The sequence below is a fragment of the Anolis carolinensis genome, chromosome 1, assembly GCF_035594765.1.
Source record: "Anolis carolinensis isolate JA03-04 chromosome 1, rAnoCar3.1.pri, whole genome shotgun sequence".
In the NCBI taxonomy this organism is placed as follows: Eukaryota; Metazoa; Chordata; class Lepidosauria; order Squamata; family Dactyloidae; genus Anolis; species Anolis carolinensis.
Genome location: NC_085841.1, coordinates 26,697,570 through 26,719,328, shown reverse-complemented (window position 1 = coordinate 26,719,328; position 21,759 = coordinate 26,697,570). Strand labels below are relative to the sequence as shown.

At 39.8% G+C, this 21,759-nt stretch overlaps 1 long non-coding RNA gene across 1 annotated transcript in view; it reads right to left on the bottom strand.

Moving 5' to 3' along the window:
* Window positions 1-20,777, bottom strand: part of LOC134296437 (uncharacterized) — a 175,632-nt gene extending 154,855 nt beyond the window's left edge. Inside the window, exon 1 of the long non-coding RNA XR_010003184.1 lies at window positions 19,823-20,777. This is a non-coding gene — a long non-coding RNA (uncharacterized LOC134296437). The remainder of the gene's footprint in view (window positions 1-19,822) is intronic.
* Between the last annotated feature and the right edge of the window lie 982 nt (window positions 20,778-21,759).

Below are 21,759 nucleotides of genomic sequence, written 5' to 3'. Positions count from 1 at the left end.
ATATTCCTCCTCCTTCTCCCCCACTCCCCCTTTCCCAATGCCTCTTGCATTCAGGGAAGGCCATAATAATAGTCCTCACCACAAGAAACATGATGAAGTGAAATATAACTGAAATTGGGAAAAGATTAATCCAACTGTACAGAAAGCTGGATGGGCTAAGCAAAGGCTCTTCCTGGTTAATCTGGGCAGGTTATTTTTCTTCAAATATACATAAAAATAGGTAGGTGAATGGATGAGATTAAATCATCTCAGAAGAAGGACGTCAGAGCATTTCTATTTTATAGTTGGGGCATAGGACTTTATCCCATGAACCTGCTATTCCAGAGTAGTTGTGCTATCATAGATAGCAGATGCATAGCAAGATGAACACCTTCTACGAGTTGAACCTCCATTTGTTCAGGTGCACCACTTCAACAATACATGGTTCCATGAATATACTTTTGCACACCCTTGTAACCCTGTCAGTGTTTATATGTGTGTGTGTGTGTGTGTGTGTGTGTGTGTGTATATATATATATGTGTGTGTGTGTGTGTGTGTGTGTGTGTGTATATATATATATATATATATAGAGAGAGAGAGAGAGAGAGCATGAGCGATCCATGAAAAAAATGGTTCAATACTTGCTTCTTAAATAGGGGGCACTGGTGCTTCGTTTCTGAAACTACTTCCAATTTTTGAACCAAAACATTTGGACCTTTCCGAAAATTCAGAATATTCGGAATTGATTCATTAATGGCGAACGCGCATGCACAGTCATGAAAAAACAGCAGCGGGAGGGGGGACTTTTATAGTGCTCTCCCGCCCTCATTTTTTTTAGCTATCCTGATAAAATTTGGTACAGTGGTAGAACACATTCAACTCTGATAGCTCACCAAATTGCAGAACGTTTTCCATATCCTCTGATTTTTGGTAAATTTTCATATCTTTTATAATAAACCATTTTTAATAATTGAAGAAATTTGTTCCTGGTTCGAAAGTCTTACTTCCTGTTTCATTGGGTTGTCTTTACTTTGAAAGTCATTTTTATACTTCAAAAACTTTGTTTTTGTGGCTGAAACTTTGTTAAATTGGTGGACAATGTCCCAGGAAACCAGATGTGCTATCATAGCACCCTGTCCCTTGCGCAAAGACAATGTTTTGGCAGTATAATAAAAATTTGCCATGTTCCTATGACAGAACCAATTAGGAAATTACATTTATCATCCAGGAACAGAAATCATAGAACACCATCAAATCTCTCCTGACAGATGGCCATCAGCCTCTGAATAAGGAAATCTGTTCCTGGTTTGAAACTGTTTCATTGGGTTTTCTGGGGCTGAGAGTGTGTGACTTGCCCATGATCATCCAGTGGGTTTCCATGGCTGAATGGGGAATGAAACCACAACTCTCAAACCACTACACTACACCATGCTGTCCCAACAAGGGCCACTGTTTCCCCCTATGAGGCTTAAAACCTCAGTCTTTTGGGGTTTTTTTTATGAATGCTCCCATGAGAAAATGTATGGGTGAACTACAATTCCCAAAAGTCTTGGGTCAACCCTCCCAAAACTCCCCCAGGATTCACAGCTGTGTGCCAAGATCCATCACTTTTCTTCTTATCCCAGATTGTATGGCAGTGAGGACTCATATAATCCAGTTTAATCAGATAATCTGGGATAAGATCCTAGAATATAGGCCAGTGTAGATCCTGCCTGATCTTGCAAACGAGGAGGAGGAGGAGGAGGAGGAGGAGGGGGAGGAGGAGGGGGAGAATATATGTCCCCACTGCAGCCATATAATCTGGGATAAAATCCTGGGATATAGGCCAGTGTAGATCCAGCCTGATCTTGCAAATGAGGAGGGGGAGGAGGAGGAGGGGGAGAATATATGTCCCCACTGCAGCCATATAATCTGGGATAAGATCCTGGGATATAGGCCAGTGTAGATCCAGCCTGATTCCTCTTGCAAATGAGGAGGAGGAGGAGGAGGAGAAGGAGAATGCTGCCATATAATCTGGGATAAGAAGATGATCTAGGAGTGGGTTTCTTCCCGCGCTCAGGAGTGGATGGGGCTTACACGTGTCACATGCACAGGAATACTACTAAAACATAGATTTAAAATGCAACCTTTTCCCTTCCCAGAATGATACTAAAATATATATATTTAAAATTACCCTGATATTATTATTATTTTATTATTATGACACAGCAAACAAGATAGATATGCTGGATTTCATATCAAAAAATCACAAGTCTAACACTTCCCAAGTGTCTAGGATTGTGTGATGTATTTTTGGATGATGTGAATTATTATTATTATTATTATTATTATTATTATTATTATTATTATTTATTGGCACCCCACTTTTCTCTCTAGATTTGAGACGGAATGGAACTCACGTTAATATAGGGCTGATTAGGTAGAAAGCAGTTGGAAAATAGAAAAGCTGCATTCTAGATGGTTAGATTCGATCAAGGAAGCCACAGTCCTGGGTCTGCAAGATCTGAGCAGGGCTGTTGATGATAGGGTTACTTGAAGGTCTCTCATTCACAGGATCACCACAAATCGAAGCTGGCTTGAAGGCAGTTAATAACCAAAAAAGGAAGTTGTCAGTGGAACACAGGCACAGACAACCATTGTGGGCACTTCTTTGCATATACAGAGGACTGGATGAAGCAGGAGTTGGTTCCCGCACTTGCAATGATATCTAAGAGATAGATTAGGAAGGCACCCAAGAAGAAGAAAAAGCAATGCATTCATCTTTGCTCTCTTTTCTTTTTGCTTCCCTATTATATTGTGGTTCTTCAGTTGTAATTGTAACCTAAAACTTACAAAGTAAATTTTAAACCAAATGGTAATTCATAATTTGATCTCAAAGTTGATATATCCTCAGCAGATATCAAACCCTATTTTTAAAAAGCAGAGAAGGGGGCAGAACAATGGAGATTGACTGCCTTAATGAAGAAACCAGAAGACTTTGGCATGAAACAACATCTCTATAAGAGGATTAACAAAATTCCTTTCTTTTAATCACTGACTAGATGCACTTATTACTGCTTGCTCTCCTTGGCAGGCACTATTATTTTTATCAGTTTAGATGCTCCTTAGGAAATTTGATAAAACGAGCCCCAGAAATGTATAAGGAAGACCCAGCATTCCAGTGTTTTTGTTCGATGTGATTGGTATAAAATGACGAACTTGTCCACCCCTGTTTGTAAGCATACACTTTACTGAAGCATAATCACATAGATTCAGAGGAGATAATTCAGAGCTCAGAAAAGCTATTCTTTGGACTATAACTCATGAGAATCCCTGCCAAAATGGGGTATTCTGAAATTGCAGTGCAAAAAGTAAGAAAGCTCTGTTAAGATGTTAAAAAGTTGTAAGCATTACAGATACACAGAGCAGGCACATAATTTCACATTAATTTCAACTTGAAGGAAGCAATGAGTAATTGTAGCAATTTTATTTCTACTGCAATAAAGTGTTAAAAACTGTACTATTTTTTGAAGAATATTTATAATCTGGGACTTAATTCACAGAAAATTGGCCTGAATTTTTTATTTGGTTATCTATTTATGAACAGAAAACCAGTTTTTGTACAGGAAAGAGCATTTCCTATACAGAACCTCAGCTGTATCTGCTTCAAGTGAAATAACCTGGAAATCCCACTGCAGCAGGTATACCATGGGAGTGCCCCCAAACCATTTTGCAGTCTAGACAGGCAAATCAGGCAGAAAGCACCTGTTCTGTGTCCTTCTGGGGGCCACCACTGTCGCTGCTGATTTGCTAATCAGAAACAGCTCCCTGGCAAAGTTTTTCCTGCAATGTTCCTTTTGGTGAGGTCACAACAGGATGCCCAACCATGCACTCACCAGAAACTCTCTGCCAAAGGGTGCTTCTGGCTGGCAAAACAGCTTTTAGTCTTTTTGATCTGTGGACACTAGATTACTCTGGATCCAGCTCAATCCAACCTGTCCACAAATACCAGGGGTCATTCCATAGTTTCCTGGAAGCACCAGATTAACCTGTAATTCTTCTTTTGATAGATTAAAGGCTGGAAGAAGTTCTGATGCTATGGAACCAGCTATATGTTATCTGGACTAATCACAGTGGGCTCAAGATGAGTGCAGTTTCAAATATATTTGCCAGATTCAGTATGCAGATTCAGTATGCAATTCCCACATATAGAGAGCACTGCGATTCACTGTGTCGAATGCCTTTGCAAGGTCAATGAATGCCATGTACAGAGGTTGGTTTTGTTCCCTGCATTTTTCTTGGAGCTGTCGTGCAGTGAAGATCATGTCCACTGTTCCTCTGGAGGGGCGGAAGCCGTTCTGGGATTCTGGGAGGGTGTCTTCAGAGACAGGGAGAAGGCAGTTTGCAAAGATTCTTGCAAGGATTTTTCCAGTGGAGGTTAGAAGGGAGATACCGTGATAGTTCCCGCAGTCTGTTCTGTCCCCTTTCTTGAAAAGGGTGATGATTGTGGCATCCTTGAAGTCTGCTGGGATTTTCTCAGTCACCCACACTTTTTCAATGAGCTGGTGGAGTTGTTGTATCAGCTCAGGTCCACCCTCTTTGAAGATTTCAGCAGGGATCCCATCAGGTCCGCTGGCTTTGTTGTTTTTTTGTTGGCTGATGGCATTGCTGATTTCTTCCAAACTAGGCAGTGCTGCAAGCTCATCCCTGGTTTGTTGTTGCGGGATTTGTGAGAGGGCCTCTTTGGCCACATTGGAGCTGCGATTCAGAAGGTTCTGGTAGTGCTCTTTCCAACGTAGTGCAATTGATGTTTTGTCCTTCAGAAGTTTGGTTCCATCTGATGAGCGTAGCGGCTGTATGCCATGGTTTCTTGGTCTGTAGATGATCTTTGTGGTTTTGAAAAATCCCTGAGCATCATGGGTGTCTGCAAAGTGTTGGATTTCTTCAGCCTTCTTTGGCCACCAGATGTTTTTTGGGGTTTTTTTTGTAAAATAATCTTTATTAGGTTATTATTTTTGACACATAGTAAAATTCCAAAGAAACACATGGAGGGAAAAGGAAGAGGTGAAGAGAATTCATTGCAAGAGGGGATGGTGAAGGAAGGAGGGGGGAGGGAGAGAGGAGGGGGGAGAAGAGGGGGTGGGGGATAAGGGAGGGGATCCACACATACACACAAAGGTTAAGGGGAGTTAAAAGTTTGACTTCCGAGCCACGTCCGAAAGGGTGCACTCTGATTTCAAAGTTCTTCCATTTTAGTCTTCATTCGATTTTTCGGTTTCTTTTAATCTAATCTTTTCTCCAAGTAGTTGGGGGTGGTCCTTTATCCTTTTTGTTCTTGCTATTCTCTAATATTCTATTCTGTCTTTCTCTGTACCTTATATATTTTTATATTTGTTCACCTGTTGCCAATTGGTTTCTTTTCTTTGGTTTCCCTGGTATTTAGCTATTAAGTATGTTAGTCTATCCATATTTTTTATTTCTAGTACCTTAATTAGCCACCAGATGTTCTTGATTTCTCTGGTCCTTCTTTGGACCTCGGCTTTTGCACTAGCATAGATCTTTTTCTTAGCAGCACAGTTGGTGTCTATCTGCCATGTTTGGAAGGCTTTCCTTTTGTTATGTGTTGAAGGAGAAACCTTCAAGTCACCCTACCATCAACAGCCTTGCCTATGTCTTGCAGACAAGGCTGAGACTTTCTTGATGGAATCAATTCATGTGTAATGCAGTCTTCCTCTTTTCCTACTGCCTTCTACCTTATCAAGCACAATTGTCTTTGCTTGTGAGTCATGTCTTCTCAAAATACAACCAAAATACCACAATCTCAGTTCAGTCATCTGGGCTTGATTTGCTCTAATACCTATTCGTTTGACTTTTTAGCAAGCCACAGTAAAACTGGTCTCCAGCACCACATTTCAGAATTTGGGTTAATCTTTATTTTAACAATTAAAAATGAAATTCTTGTCCATCTCTAAAGAGAGTTGCTATTTTCATCCTGTCATCATTTGAACGGCTCATGCCCCTGCATATATACTAGCTGCTTGATCTGTAAGCCTCAGCAACAGATTGTGGTCAGCTACTGGAGTGACATGTTAGTGCATGACTGCAACTTGCATAGACAAGACTTTCCCTTGCCCAAGACTTTCCCTTGCCCTTACCAGGACCCATCGGGCTCCAGGAGTAATGGCTCCTCGTCCTGTTTATTACTAGTGGGAAGGAAAGGGGAGGAAAATGTATTCATGCCATGAAGAAATAGCTGTTCAGGTTTCCAGGGGAAGGAAAAGGACAGCGTATTCCTACTGTGTATGCAACCTGATTTCTCCCCTTCCCAAAGTTGAGTCCAGCTCTTTTTTATTTTTTCATACTGTGAAAAGGTAATATTTGCTGGCTCTTGCATATCAAACCACTCTTAAAAATCACCAGAATGGACCAAATTATTTCTAATCTGTAACCCAAACTCTACTAAAGTTCATTGGATCCTTTGTAACTGCTGAGGTTTGATTCCAGAATCCCATGAATACCAAAGTCCATGGATGATTAGTCTCATTATATTCCGTAGTGTAATACATGGTGTTCCTTATATAAAATGGCAAATTCAGTCCTTGCTTTTGGAATTCTTTAAAAAAAATCCAAGCTGTGGATGGTTCATGGATACGGAGGCCAATATGTGGGGGGTCAATAATAACCATAGAATGAGAAAGAGGGCACCAAGGATGTCAGAACACTTTCATTCAGAGGGTGGTGAGATGGATTTACAGCTAAAGGAGGTGGGTAGGTGAATGTAAATTGAAATCCCTTCAGATAGCACTTTGCTTCACTGAAGCTATTGTTTTCACCCAACTGTAGATGGAGGAGATATGTTTGTCAGACATTGGCTGAAAGCACTCAGAGTCTTCTTGACAAAGGTGTTTAACATTGGCAGGTGCATTTAGTTGTTAAAATGTGATTCTCTCACATTACAGTGAGAGCTACACGGTGTCAGGTCACATCCTTACAAAGGTGAAGAAGGTGAGTAAACAGAAGCAGTGTATTGAGTATTCATATATTATTTGGACCTTAACATGAGAAACTTCGAAGTGACTGAAGGAAAAAAAATACTGTAGGGGTGCAAATGCAAATGCTAACAAGGATCAGGGATATTCATTTGGGATAGTGTACCAAGGTGATGTACCAAGCAGACTGCAGACTATCCACCTGCAAAAACACAAACACTTAGCCATTCATCTACCATACCTCTTGGATTAATACACATTTTTAGAAATTTTGTGAGGTTTTTGAAACTTGGTATAGTTTTAGGGTCTTAACATTTTTAACTCTGGTCACATACATACAATTGATGTGTTGTCCTAATGTTAGATTGTTGTTAACTTTGGATTGTCATCAGGGAACTTTAATGTTCTTCTAGCAGGAAGAAATTGTGCTGGAAAATGATGCCCCATCCCCACACCTAAAGCTGAATTTGAAAGAAGAATTTGGGGCATGAAGATTTAATTCACTGTTCAGCATGTCAGTGCTATAGTTTTATCAGATCATTTATTTCATTTTATTTAAGAATGTCTATGCCCGAATACTGTGAAGGTGCCAGATTGTGTCTGACTTTGGAAGATAAGCAGGGCCAGTCCTGGTTAATACTTGGATGAGAATGCACTAATGGAAACCAAGTGCTGTGTGCTATATTTCAGAGGAAGGAGTTGGCAAAATCTCTTTCAAATATTCATTTCCTAAGAAAATACCATGAAATTCATGGAAGCACCATATATTGACAGCTGACATGAAAGCACACACATACCATTCTGCTTTTTAAAAATAAAAATATTTGTTTTGATTTTGGAAGATGTCAAATGTATGTCATAATCTTTCAACTGTGAATCCATGACAGCTTTCCAAAACTATCTGCTGTAAACATGATATGTACATACTTTATACACAATCAAATGACAAATACAGTAGAGTCTCACTTATCCAAGCCTCGCTTATCCAAGCTTCTGGATTATCCAAGCCATTTTTGTAGTCAATGTTTTCAATATATCATGATATTCTGGTGCTAAATTCGTAAATACAGTAGTTACAACATAACATTACTGCTTATTGAACTACTTTTTCTGTCAAATTTGTTGTATAACATGATGTTTTGGTGCTTAATTTGTAAAATCATAACCTAATTTGATGTTCAATAGGCTTTTCCTTAATCCCTCCTTCTTATCCAAGATATTCACTTATCCAAGCTTCTGCCGGCCCGTTTAGCTTGGATAAGTGAGACTCTACTGTACTAAAATCAAATAATCTTAGGAATGGATAGCAAATAATCAGAGACTATCCAATGAATGCTTAACACTAAAATAGAATCCTGAGTAACAAGCCAATTTCTGTTGACATAACTCCAAAATAATGGTTAGTATGCATGAAAAGGACAGAGTTAATATTAGTAGACAATAGAAAGTGTGTGATATGTGCCTCTCATCAAACTTTGTCATAATGTTTGGGAAACAGTGTGTAATTCCATATGGCTGCATTGCTTGTTGACAGTTTATTGGCTAAGGAGCTTTGCTGGTGATGGAAGCAGCCTGCCTTAATGGACAGGAACAAATGACATGGTCACAGATGCAATAGTACATCGAATGTGTGCTGAGAAAATGAGCAGGTGGGGCGAAGGTCCCAGGGGCTCCATCCAAAGACCAAAGTAACCAAACAGCTTGAGATAACATGACATGTGTAAAGGCCAAGGGGCTGTATAGTTTTGAGATCTTTGCCAGAAGGTCTGACTAGCTGTAGTGACACTTCATGGTCACAGTTATCATACTGTTTAAAAGTATGCTCATTAAAACGCTGGTGATTGCTGGAGCAGAGGGCAGGGAGCCATGTTGACCCAGTTTGCATGCACAAGTTTTGTGGCCAGCAAAACCCAGCAAGATGTGTTAACTAACTCTGGTCAAAGCCTTAAGTCTGAGTTGAACTGATGCCCTGTGAAATAGTTGGAGAGCTGCTTGATGTGAAGCATGCTTCATTCCAAGGTTCTTGGAATTGAAGGGTCCATGGAAGCTTTGCTTATGTTTCAGAAAAGTAGTATGGAGAAGAATTAGTGTTCTCAGGGAACTAGGGCAGAATATAAATAAAGTTATTTATTATTTGTTTCTGTGAAAATGTCTAATGCTGGGAAGAACCAGAGGGAATGGGGTCGAGTGACGGGCAGGTCCTCCTTCTAATCCTAGGGTACATTTTAAGAGATTCTCTAGTTGTCGAACTTTGGGAAAGGTATTGATTTTGATAAAACTCATGATATCTGCTTCTTTCTTCTTTATTGAACAGGAAACACTGATGAACAATCACAGAATAAAATCAGATTTTTGGTTAGTATTAGAAAAGGTCATATTAAGTAGCTTGTGCATTACTGTAATTTTCTTTTTGGGATGTGAACAGAAATGTGAAATTCTATTTTTCCTCTATGCTGTCATACTAACTATTTACAAAAACCATTATCTGGGTCTCAGGCATTATAATTCCCTAAACATGGCAATTTGCCTTCTGGAAATGTGCTGCTCTTTTATCTGAGAACATATCTATGATCTGTATACAAATTTCCCACCCAAAACCACAAATGGAGAGAAACGAAAACGAATCACTCTTTCCCATAAAGCTTAAGAAAAAAGGTTTTCCATGTGAGTGCTACATCTTTCTATAAGCTGTTCCAGCTTTCTTCCTAAAATATTTGCAGATTTGCTACTCTATGCTCTCTGTCAATTTTATAACAATATTCAACAAGAAAACTAAGGATAAAAGTTCTTCTTTTTCTGGATATCCTCCATAATAGAAAGGTTGTTCCAGCAAAATTTTATCTTAATCTGTTCATCTAAAACTTGCTAATCATGACTGCCAAGAAGGGTGAGATTTTTTGTTATTGGCAGTTCACATTTTAAAAACCCACAAAGTGTAAAGGTACATGGAACAAAAACCTCTGCACCTATTTGTCTGTGATTTGACAGGGGTAATTCCCTCCTTTGGAGTTACTCTTGTTGTGCATCACGCAGCAAAATATTTCTGGCCCTGGAAGTTATTTTAGTTTTGTGTGAGAACGCATTCTTTCTATAATTTTCATAATCTAGGACTGGAATGTAGGAGTCTCCTGTCAGCTCCAGTACCACCAAGTGAGCCGTCATAGATGTCCATGCTTCTCTGTAGCATACAAAAAAGGATCGGGAAAAAGGTGGTTGTTCTGAGCAATAGTTTGCTCTATTGGAGAGGAACACAAGAAAATCATACTCCTGAACTAGTCTCCTAAGTACCTGCCAAACTGAAAGCTACCTAGCTGTTCCGTTTTCCTCAAAGCAACAAAGTGATGATTATCTTATATCTACAAAACTGGCAACTATTCCCTGCTTCGCACTACTGGTAATTCATAATAATTTGTTCCCAGACTGCCATTTGACAGGTACAAGAAAAGAGAAATAGAGGAGTGATGCTTTCAGATGCTTTCTTGATAATTGCTATAGACATAAGAAAGGCTGGTGAATCCTCTAAGCCTTGGAAAGACAACGTAAGGTAGGGTTAGTGGGTCAATGACCCCATGAGAACTCTTCCTCTCCACCAAAATATGTCCTCTCACTTCCCCAGATATCCTCCTAGGATCCTTCTTGCTAACTTACATTTCTATAAAATAAAGGGTCATCATCATATCATCATAGGCTATTACTCGTGGCTGAATGATTGCCTTCCAAGGGTAGGTTCTTGGTGGTGGGTCTGTAGGTGAATTTATTCCTAATCTGCATGTTCTTTTCCAGTGGGGACATTGTTTTCCAGGTGGAAGGCTTGGCTTGACACATCTTCCAATTGACACGTTTATCCCTTTAGTTTTCTATCCCTCATCGAATTCCACAGCACTGTTGGTAACAGCTGACTCCAGTTAGAACGCTCAAGGGCCAGAAATACAGCTCAATGTTACACCATTAAGCTGTATTTGTGGCCTTGCAGAAGGATTGATTTCTGCCTTTAACAGATAAAAACTGGGACTTATGTGGCTAAGTAACATCAAGGTGTAGTCAAGATGGTAAAAAGTATTAATAAGGAAGCATACACAAGCAAGGGGTGGCTGCAGATGTTTGCTTTTGCCTGAGTCTGCTGGAAACAGTGAGATTCCACCCCACATTTCCTGCAAGTTAACTGGGTGCAAGCTACTTTCGCAGTTTCAAGTCAGTGTGCAGCAACTGAGATCAAAAGGGGAGAGCAAAAGAATGGGAGAAAAATTGGAACATTTCAAAAACAGCTGAAAAGGTTGGACAACAGAGGATTAATTCTTGTGAAATAAGGAAAGTTGGAGTGTATGAAGAGAAAGAACATTTTGAAAGCTTCAAACAACATTTCAGAATCTATTCTGGATCCCAGAAGGATGCAGCTAATCACTTATGAGTATATGCTTATTAGTGTGACTAACAAAACAGAAATAGATTTGAAGCATGGCAAGATAGCTTTGAAACTGCAAGGCAAGACTCTTTTGGAGTCATTTTGTTATCTATGGCAGATGATCTTTTTCCCAATATAGGCGATTTGAGGGTAAAACTTTTGAATCTCTTTTTGAAACCTAAAATGTCTTGTCATAATATTCAAATATATTTCTGTTTTGTTATATTGTGGCCTTGTGTGATCCTCGCTGTTTGAATAAGCGCAAAAGTAGGACTGCATCTTTGTTCTGCCAGTATAAGCTCCTCATACTTCAAAACAAAAGGCACAGATTGATAATGTTAAATCTGTTTTGTTAGACTCATGGCCAGGGCATTATTAAAGTGGTGGTTGACTCAGCCCTCGGTGGATTTGAAACAGGAGCTTAGCTTTCACAGCAGTGAACCTTGATTGGGCTGAACAATGATCACTGTACCATGGAGAAGACCTGTAATGCACTCCCACTTAAAAGAAACAAAACAAAATCTGATCCTCGGGTAACCTTAGAAGCTATTTGCTCTAGCAGGTCAGAAAAGTGCTCAAGTAGCTGAGATTAAAAGAGCTCCATTGCCAATCCGCATAGGGTTTCTGTTCCAATGTCATATCCACAACCAGCTTTTAAACTCTCTCTCCCTGCTGCCCTTCTTTGTATCTATGTACTTGTCAGATATTTTTATAAATCAGAGCTGATTTAATATACATGCAAAATTCTGCATAGATCATGCATGTTCATTTTAATAGACAAATTGAGGATTGAGGATCTGAAAACAGGATCCCCACACAAAACATGCACATGGCTAGGTGAATCTATGTAAAGGGGACAGGCAGGAAGAAGCAGGGAGCAGACAGGAAGTAATCCCTTCCCCCAAAAAGCCCCCGTTTCTTCCATTTTCTCCATGACATTCCTTCGTACATTTAAAGAACCATCAAACCCTCATTCATTGGGTGGGAATCATATAACTCATATAGACTCAGATAACGCAGTTCAAAGCAGATATTTTGGGTTATTCTGCCTTGATATTCTGGGTTATATGACTATGTGGAAGGGCACAGCAGGGACTTTAGAGTCATCATCTGTCACGCACACCCCCTTTGATAGCATTCACAAGGCTAGTCATAATTTGAGACTATGTCCTGATTGACCTTGAACAGGGTTTTTTTGGGGTGTGGGGTGGATTGCCTACTCTGCGCTCTCTGGATTTTGGTTTGGTTCATGTTCACATTATCATAGCACAACAGGTAAGATCCAGGCACTTTGATGGTCTCACAACTGTCTGGTAAATGAATATTTATTTATTATTTCCCTTATTTATACCTCACCTTTCTTTACCCCGAGGGGGACTCATGGCAGCTTACAAACAACACTTATACGGTGCCTTAACACATAAAAATACATATAAAATTGAATTTAAAAATTAACACATATATCATAGCATAATTAAAATACATTTCAATGTTAAAACATGTCATCCAAAAACAAGGTCTAAGGCCGTTCCGTAATCGCATTGCACAATTTCAAGTTAAGATGGTTCCACTATGCTATTTTTCAAAGGCCTGCTCCCAAAAGCCAGGTTTTTACTCTCCTTCTAAAGGCCAGAAGGGAGGGGCTGATCTGATATGTCTAGGGAAAGAACTCCACAGCTAAGGGGCCACAGCAGAGAAGGCCCTGTCTCTCGTCCCCACCAATCGCGCTTGCGAAGAAGGTGGGATTGAGAGCAGGGCCTCCCTGTATGTAGGATCAATCTCCTCAGGAGGACCAGTTTAAGCCAACCTCATGACTGATGTGCTTGCTTGCCCAATTGCTGCTGCATTGCAGATGGTAATTTCAAATAAAGCTGTAACCTTGTATTACTTCCATGCGTTGTCTGTCATTGTCTTTCAAGTGGAGAGGTCAAAGGCAAAAGGAGGTAAGTCTCAAGAGTTTGTTTTCAAAAGCAGCAGAAAACATGTTTCTTCTATCTTCTTCATGACATCCTTTTGTATATTTAAAGAAGGCTATCAGATCACCTCTCAGTGTTTTCTCCAGTGGAATATATCTATTTTCTGTGGAGGCCTTTCAATAGATCATGAGCAACCATCTATCAGGAGTGATATAGTTCTGTATTCCTGCATGACAGAGAAATGGACTAAATAGCTCTTGTGATATCTTATAATTCGATGATTCTATAAAAAGATGAGATAGGAAAGTAGCAGAACATATCTACCTACCTTCAAAAATGTTAGGTTACTTATTACAGACTTTGTCTTTTTTATAAAAGACTTTTCAGATGAATAGGGATATCTATAACACACAGTGGTTCTCTCAGTAACCCTGGTAGTACTGCAGATAGAATAAAGTTGGACGCCTTTATGAATCCCACTACTATCTTGTATCTGCATTCTAAGGCTTTAGGCAATTTCCTAATGGAGCATCAAGTGCCTGAGGCTCAAGAAAGTAATTGAAATAGCCTACTGCATGAATCTTGACAGCTCCAGTTTATCAAAAGAGGTGAATTATGCAGGGAATCCAATTAATTATTTAGAAATCTTTGACTCTTGATATATAATCATAACTCCTTCTGACATTAATAGGATTTTCATGGCAGTTCCAAGGGGAGAGAAGGAGAAAGTCCTTTGGGAGCAGTTAGGAATATTTAGCTAGCATGGTATTGTAGCAAGAAGGGAAGGAACTGGAATTTTAAACATCAACATTTGTAATTCTTCCATAAATATTGGCCAGCTAAATAACTGACATGGAACCTCTACACTGTATGCACATATGTTTAAGTAAGCACTGAAGGTAAATCCCAATGTGAACATTCCTAGTGCTGTGTTCTATTTTAATACCATACTCCCTATTTCATCTATTGGCTGATTTCAAGTTGCATAGAATCATAGAGTTGGAAGAGACCACATGGGCCATCTAGTCCAACCTCCTGCTATGCAGAAACCTAGACAATATATAAATGTATATATATTTTAAGGAAGTTTAAATGTACAACTTTTTCTACCGGTTTATTTGGTGTTATGTAAAATTCCTATTTGACCTACCAAATGTTATGTGATATATTCCCTTATGGTGCTTCTCAGTTCACGTGAGATGTATTTTTGTCAAAGGAAGAATGAAAACTATGAATATGCTTTCTATGCAAAAGACTAAAAATAATCCATTACTTTTTTTTTGAGGGAGGGAGGATTCCAGATATTTCACCAAATGACACCAGCACTCTTTGGAGGCACTAGCACCTGTTGACAAGTTGCTTCTGGTGTGAGAGAATCAGTCGTCTGCAAAGATGTTGCCCTGGGGATGCCTGGGTGTGTTACCATCCTGTGGGAGGCTTCTCTCATGTCCCGGCATTGGATGATGAGTCTGACATTTGGGATCTCACCAAATCTCTTAGATTTGAACTGCCAACCTTCAAATCAGCAGTTCAGCTGGCACAAGGGTTTAACCCATTGCTCCACCGCTAGCTGCCTTGAGAGCATAACACCAAAGAGACAGTGACAAATAATTCAGTAAATAAATAGAAATAGAATACACAAGACTATGCCAATTCATTATTTGTGTGGGGAAAGTAAGATGGGATGAGATTCTTAGTGCTATTTCCCTATGTGATTCCTAAATTGAGTTTTTTTCCTTTCTGATGTGCTCACCTGCACATAAAGCAACAGAGAATGCCACTCAATAGACTAAGAGACTGTGAAACCATTCACACAGGTCCCTCGAATATGTACTCCAGAAACAAAGTAAAGCAGAACAATGGCTGCTGAACTGCAGCATGGTATTAATTGCTAATTATTTTACCAGCCCGCTTGAAACACCTCCCAGCACTCTAAATCAATTTTTAATCCAGTTAAACAGCCAAGGAATGCTCTATCACAAAACATGTAATTACAGGGGATTATATCACACCTCCAGCATTTTGGCGAAAGCCCTCAGTGGCAAAAGATTTTTAAAAGCGGGGGGTAGCACCAGATTGTTCTATTCTTGAATTCTGTACTTACAGCAAAATTGCTAGTTATGGCTACAATGTGCTCATTGTTCAGACTTTTGGCTCCTGTTCTGCAGGTTTTGAAAGCCGACTTTAAAATAAACACGGCCGCACAAAAAGTTGATTCCCCACTCTCCCCTCATTCTTCTTTGCTCTGCTCCTATCAACACTGTGATAGCAAATCAAGGAAAGCTAATATTCATTCTAAAAAGGAATTGCAAATATTTGTAAAGCAAATTCCCAAAGGGTCTGACACGGCAGGTAGCAACATTACGCATATTCCTATTATAGCTTTCTTAAGAAATGGTTAAATGAAGCCACTTAGAATATAAGAGTTGGAACAAATTTGTTCTTCAACATTTTTTTTCAAACACCTCCCATGAATATTGTTGTTGGATAGATGCTTGCATCCATTAACTCCAGCTTCCATCAGCCCCACTCAATATAAGAGATTGTGTGAACTCTAGTCCAAAACATACAGAGGGCTGAATGTTCCCAACTTTGCTCAAGTCACTCAGAGATTTCCCTCTGTTTTCAGTGTTCAAACCAAGTTACTAATCAAAAAGGGACCCTCAGAAGCATTTACAAACTGAAACAGCAGCCTCCAAAACTTTCAGAGAGATTAGTAAATATTTCTTGTTTTGGAGCTAGGTGAGCGCTGCTGTCAGTGGCTCCCGCTCCTCCATCAGTGGTTTCCCGTGGAGCCGAGGCTCCCCTCTGAGGTAAAAATGGGTTCAACCGAAGCAACAAGCATGAATGGATGGAGCTGTGAGGAGAAACCATGGTTGATAGGAGGGGGGAGGGAGGCCTAGTAGCTTCTTAAAACAAAAACTGTGAAAGTGAAATTGAAGTGGAAGAGAAAATAGGATAAAACAAACAAGAAGACATAAAAATATAATGGATAAATATGCATACACATACATACAAATACATGGACAATTGAACATGTATACACCCAATCTTGTTGGTCCTCAAATGACATCTAAGGAAGCTCCTATAAATATTTATTTTCAATGAAACTGGTAAAACTATGGAAATACTTTAATCTGGTGGTTTTATTTTATTTTACTGCAGATCTCATCCAGTCTGTTACTTCCTAACCTGCAGGTTGGGAGACAGCTGGAGATACATATTAAATATGTGTACATTTGCTGGTGGGAACGAGGGACAGGGCCTTCTCGGTGGTGGCTCCCCGGCTGTGGAACACCCTCCCCACAAATATCCGACAAGCCCCAACTCTTCTGGGTTTCAGAAAGGCTGTGAAAACATGGCTGTGTGCACAAGCTTTTAACGAGTAATATGATAACGTTGACATGGTCCGATTGAAGGCTGAAGCATGAGGTTTTTAGACAAATGGATCTAATTTACTTATGTTTTAATTTTTATAATGTATTTTAATGATGTATTTTTATAATTTTAATTGATTATATGTACTGTTTTTTGTTTTATTATTATGTTCTTGGCATTAAATGTTGCCAACTGTGTAAGCCGCCCTGAGTCCCCCCGGGTGAGAAGGGCGGGGTATAAATTCTGGAAATAAACATTTTGAATGTGCACAAAGCACTTCTTAAACATGCTTTAATCTGTGAGGGAATTGTATTGAACTATTTTTCAAATGTGAACAGAGAGAGTGATGAGACAGCTTTCTATTATAAAAAGAAAGAAATTCTAATGGACCAGATATGGTATAAATGCTGCACATAGACTCAGATATATGGGAAGGGAGCAAGCTTTACAGATATGTATTTTATTAATGAGTGAAAACAATCCCAACTACCCTTAAAACCCAGGTACTAAAATGAAAAATTCAGAGCACCAAGCTCACACAGAAGAACAATTTTTGTCTAACTTAATCAAATATTCAGAATCCAGGAAACACAGAGAAGACGGAAGCAGGAAAGTGAACCTTCCAGATGATCTTATATCAGTGGTCAATCATTTGTCTTGGATTGTATCTGTCCCTGAATTAGTGATGAATGGTTGAGAGATGCTTCCCAGTAGGTTTGAATGCAAAATTCACTGGAAAGTTAAATAGCCATGAAATGTGGCAGGACAACTCATTGTACAAACAGCAACACGATTAGAAATACACATGGGACCACTTGGGGGAAGACAATCAAGCATAGTTGATCGGGAGACTTTGAAAGAGTGGCATAAGTATCTCCATGTAAATACTTTCACCTGTTCCCTTAAATCATTCATACCAAAAGCACGTTCGCCATCCGCTCCGACCTCAGGCATGGAGCAGAAGGACATTAAAGGGTATTAGCAGATCAGGTGGCCGATAGGTAGCTTACTCGTGTTGCTGGATAAAAGGAGTGTCAATAAGTTGCAAAACAGGTGGACTTGAGATATTCACACCTGGATGTGTGCAGACTGCCTCAAAAGAAGTCAAAAAAGAAAAGAAAATTCTCTCATTTTGTGTGCACACATCTGACAGTGATGTGGAACTGTATGTGTGTCAGGAGCGACTTGAAAAAATGCATGATGTGGAACTGTATATCGTCAAATGCTGATGTTCATTTTCTGAACTGAAGAGTAAGATCCCAACTAAAGAAGTAAAGTGTAACCTTCTCCACTACTTTTATGTGTAAAATAACCCAATGTTTTTAGCAGGAAACAGTATGTCAATTATACAGTACAGAAGAAACAAGGGAGGTTGTTGCAAAGAACAAGATGTCTATTTTTATTTTTTACAAATGAGCTTTACTCAAAGAAGTACAGAATTGAGAATAGTGGTCAAAAATTGCACTTTAAAAATTGCATTCTCCCAGAATGAAGGGGTAGAGAAAATAATTGTCATTTATTATTTATTTATTTACAGTATTTATATTCCGCCCTTCTCACCCCGAAGGGGACTCAGGGCAGATTACAATGAACACATATATGGCAAACATTCAATGCCAACAGACAAACAACATACATTAGACAGACTCAGAGGCATTTTTAACATTTTTCCAGCTTCACGATTCCGGCCACAGGGGGAGCTGTTGCTTCACCGTCCAGTAGTGGCTGTACTTCCTCATTCCTTTCCTCATGTTTTGCTGGCAGTTTTATGGTGTTGTAAATTAGCCTCCCGCATAAAGCGTCCCTAAATTTCCCTAATTGACAGATGCAACTGTCTTTCGGGGCTGCATAGGTCAACAGCAAGCCGGGGCTATTAATGGTCGGAGGCTTAACCCGACCCGGGCTTCGAACTCATGACCTCTCAGTCAGTAGTGATTTATAGCAGCTGGTTACTAGCCAGCTGCGCCACAGCCCGGCCCCATGATTTGTTCTTGTTTGGGAAAATGAAATTAGCATTGATTTTCATTCTCAGAGTGAATTAGGAAAGGCTGACAGGTTTCAATAGAATTAAGCATGTGCAAATTAAAAGTAGGCTACCTGAACCATAACTTTTGCATGCTTGAGCCTCTGTGGCTGTCTGTACTTCTAGAAATACTTCTCAAAGATTGCCACTATTAGACTTCAATCTTTTGAGTAGTTCCAGCTAAATTAGGCCAATAGAATCAATGGCATATACATAGATCACAACTTATGATTCAACAACTGATTCAATGGATCTACTCTAGCTGGGACAAACAAAAGGGCCAAAATCTTAGGCCCCATCTGCACTGCCATTATAATGCATATTGAACTGCATTATAGGGTCAGTGTAGACTCATATAATTCCATTTAACTGCATAGTACTGGATTATATGAGTGTACATTGACTATATATTGCAGTTCAATCTGCACTATTTTTTTGTGTCAGGAGCAACTTGAGAAATTGGTGTAAGAGAATGGGCCGTCTTCAAGGACACTGCCCAGGGAATGCCTGGATGGTTTGATGTTTTTACCATCCTTGTGGGAGGCCTGTCTTATGTCCCAGCATGGGGAGCTGGAGCTGACAGAGGGAGTTCAACCACACTCTCCCTGGATTCGAACGGACAACCTTTGGGTCAGATAACCCAAACCTCAAGTGAGCAGTCCTGCCGGCACAAGGCTTAACCCATTGCACCACCTGGGGCACTATAATGGACACTTAGGCCCCATTTCCACCACCACATAATGCAGAGTAGAAAAATTAAGGGCCCGTCTACACTTACCTAAAACCCAGGAGGAAATTATTAAATAACCCACTTTTTCTCTGGTTTCAGTATCCAGCACCAACCCAAACCCTGGGCTTTTCCTTGAAGGATGGCTAGATGCCAGAATTACTATGCGCTGCCAGCAGGCCCCTGCAATAAGTTTGGGAAGGGAATGGTGGGCCCTATAGAGATTGATTCTTGGGACTGCTTGTACAGCCCCAGAGGTCAATCCCCACAGCCATCCCAGTTCCTCAGGTTCCTGGAGTCCAAAGGATGGCTGTGGGGATTGACCTCTGGGGCTGCACAAGCAGTCCCAAGAATTAATCTCTATAGGGCCCACACCTGGAAAGATCCAAGTACTCAACCCAGTTTTCTCTGCATTAAATCGCTTTTACCTGAGGTGTTGTTTGGCTGTAACCTCTTGTCTTGGAGTGGGTGTGGCTTCAGCAGAGGAGACTGCCATCTTGGATCCCCATGTGATATAGAACATATGCCATCCACTAGTCACCATCTGCTTGCCCACAGAAGACCACACTTAATAATCTAGTGGTGATGTGGGCTATCCAGTGCAATGGTCAGCTCTGCAGAAAGAAGTAGAAATAAATAAAATAAAATAAAATAAAAAAGAGGAAGGGCGTTTGCAGACTAGATTTTTGTTCTCGTGGGCTACGGCCCACAGATTGGTAATCACTGCCTTAAAAATTACATGTATATTAAATTGTGTATTCTGCCCCATTACCCCACCTGCTGCTTCAGACTGCTTGGGAAAAAGTCTTCCTTTATGCTCTTAAAAGCACTGCTTGCAAAGGTGTTTAAAACAGTGCTGGGGAAAGTGTGTATTTTCCCTTTCACCCCAAGCTTAAAAAACCAGGTTTCTGATAAAAGAAATATTTTCTTATTTGTTAGACTCAATTTCTATTATTTCAGTTACATGCTATGACCACCTGTAGTTGATGCTTAATTAATCATGCTTAACACGACCAGAGCCTACTCCTTGTGAAATCAACACGTCCGGTCTTGAAATTTCAGAATCTGTGATACAGATGTGTTTTTATAAAGTTTTTGTTTCTACAGGTGATAAAAATAATTTAGTTAATTTTCCTCCCGCTGCTAGACATAATAAAAATATGAAGTTTTCAAAGAGATCTTACACAGAGGAGAAAGTCATTGGCACCAAACTAGGGTGGAGGAGCTAAGTGAGGATCTGTTGAGGGTAACTTTCAAAAAGGAAAAAGCATTTAAAATGTAAATCAGCAATCACAGTAGTAGCAGCAGTTCAGCAGATTGGAAGCTACTAATGCATAGCAATAGAGCAATTGAGCTTCAACAATACAGGAGCAGGATCAAACTTTAAACACTATAAAAGACTTTATTCAAAGAACTACATATCTAAATAAGAAAGTTAACAGGGACTAGATATCTAACCAATTTATGACCTCACCACATGGTGCGTTTTCCTAGTCATAGGACATTTCATTGCCATTTCAAAGAGGCACAGACCCATCGTATGATGTTTGCTTACTTTTGGTCATCATCCATTGCCCTTTATCCTTAAAATGGAGCTGGAGTGGGTTGAAAGGAGGGAGCTCAGAACATAAGCAAGTAATTGTGTTCTGAGCCGTTGGTAACACCAAAAACACATGTGATGAGATCTGACAGATTTGTTCATTTGAATAGTTTCAGTGACATGGAGGAATGGGTGTTCCTCACTACTTTGCTATCACTGCATTTTCTCCTTAATAGTAATCTACGCTCCATAGGAAGTGGTGGATTTCTCTATTACACTCCATTTTATGAAGTGCCCCTCCATGATCCTTCTATTGTTTAAAGTGGTTTAAAGACAGTGTGGGTCCTACTGAAAAAAGTGTTTTAAAATGTGCTAATCTCCTCTAGAGGGAAACCACCAAATTGAAATTATTATTAAAGGTGGAGGGAAAATTCCATTGAAAGAAGTGTTAAAAGTGGAGTTAAAATTTTGCTGGTCTACTCAAGGGGAAGAATTCAAACAGAAGATCCTATTGAAAGAGGTGTTTTAAAACTGTGACATAGGAGGAGACATCACCTCCTCTGGTGTGTGGGACTTTGGGTAGGGCAAGGGGTCCCGTTGAAAAAAGAGTTTAAAAACTGTGTCCTGTTCCCTTTAATTTAAGGGCTTTGGACAGGGCAAGGGATCTCTTGGCTTTCGGATATTGAAATTTTCTCTGATTTTTAAAAAAAAGTAATACAGAGAGGGCAGAGAAAAGGATTCCTCTTGTGATGGTTCCAAACTGGTCTTTTTGCTGCCAGCTAACTCAACTGCCTAAGTCCTTGAAGAGGACTACAAACTTGTGTA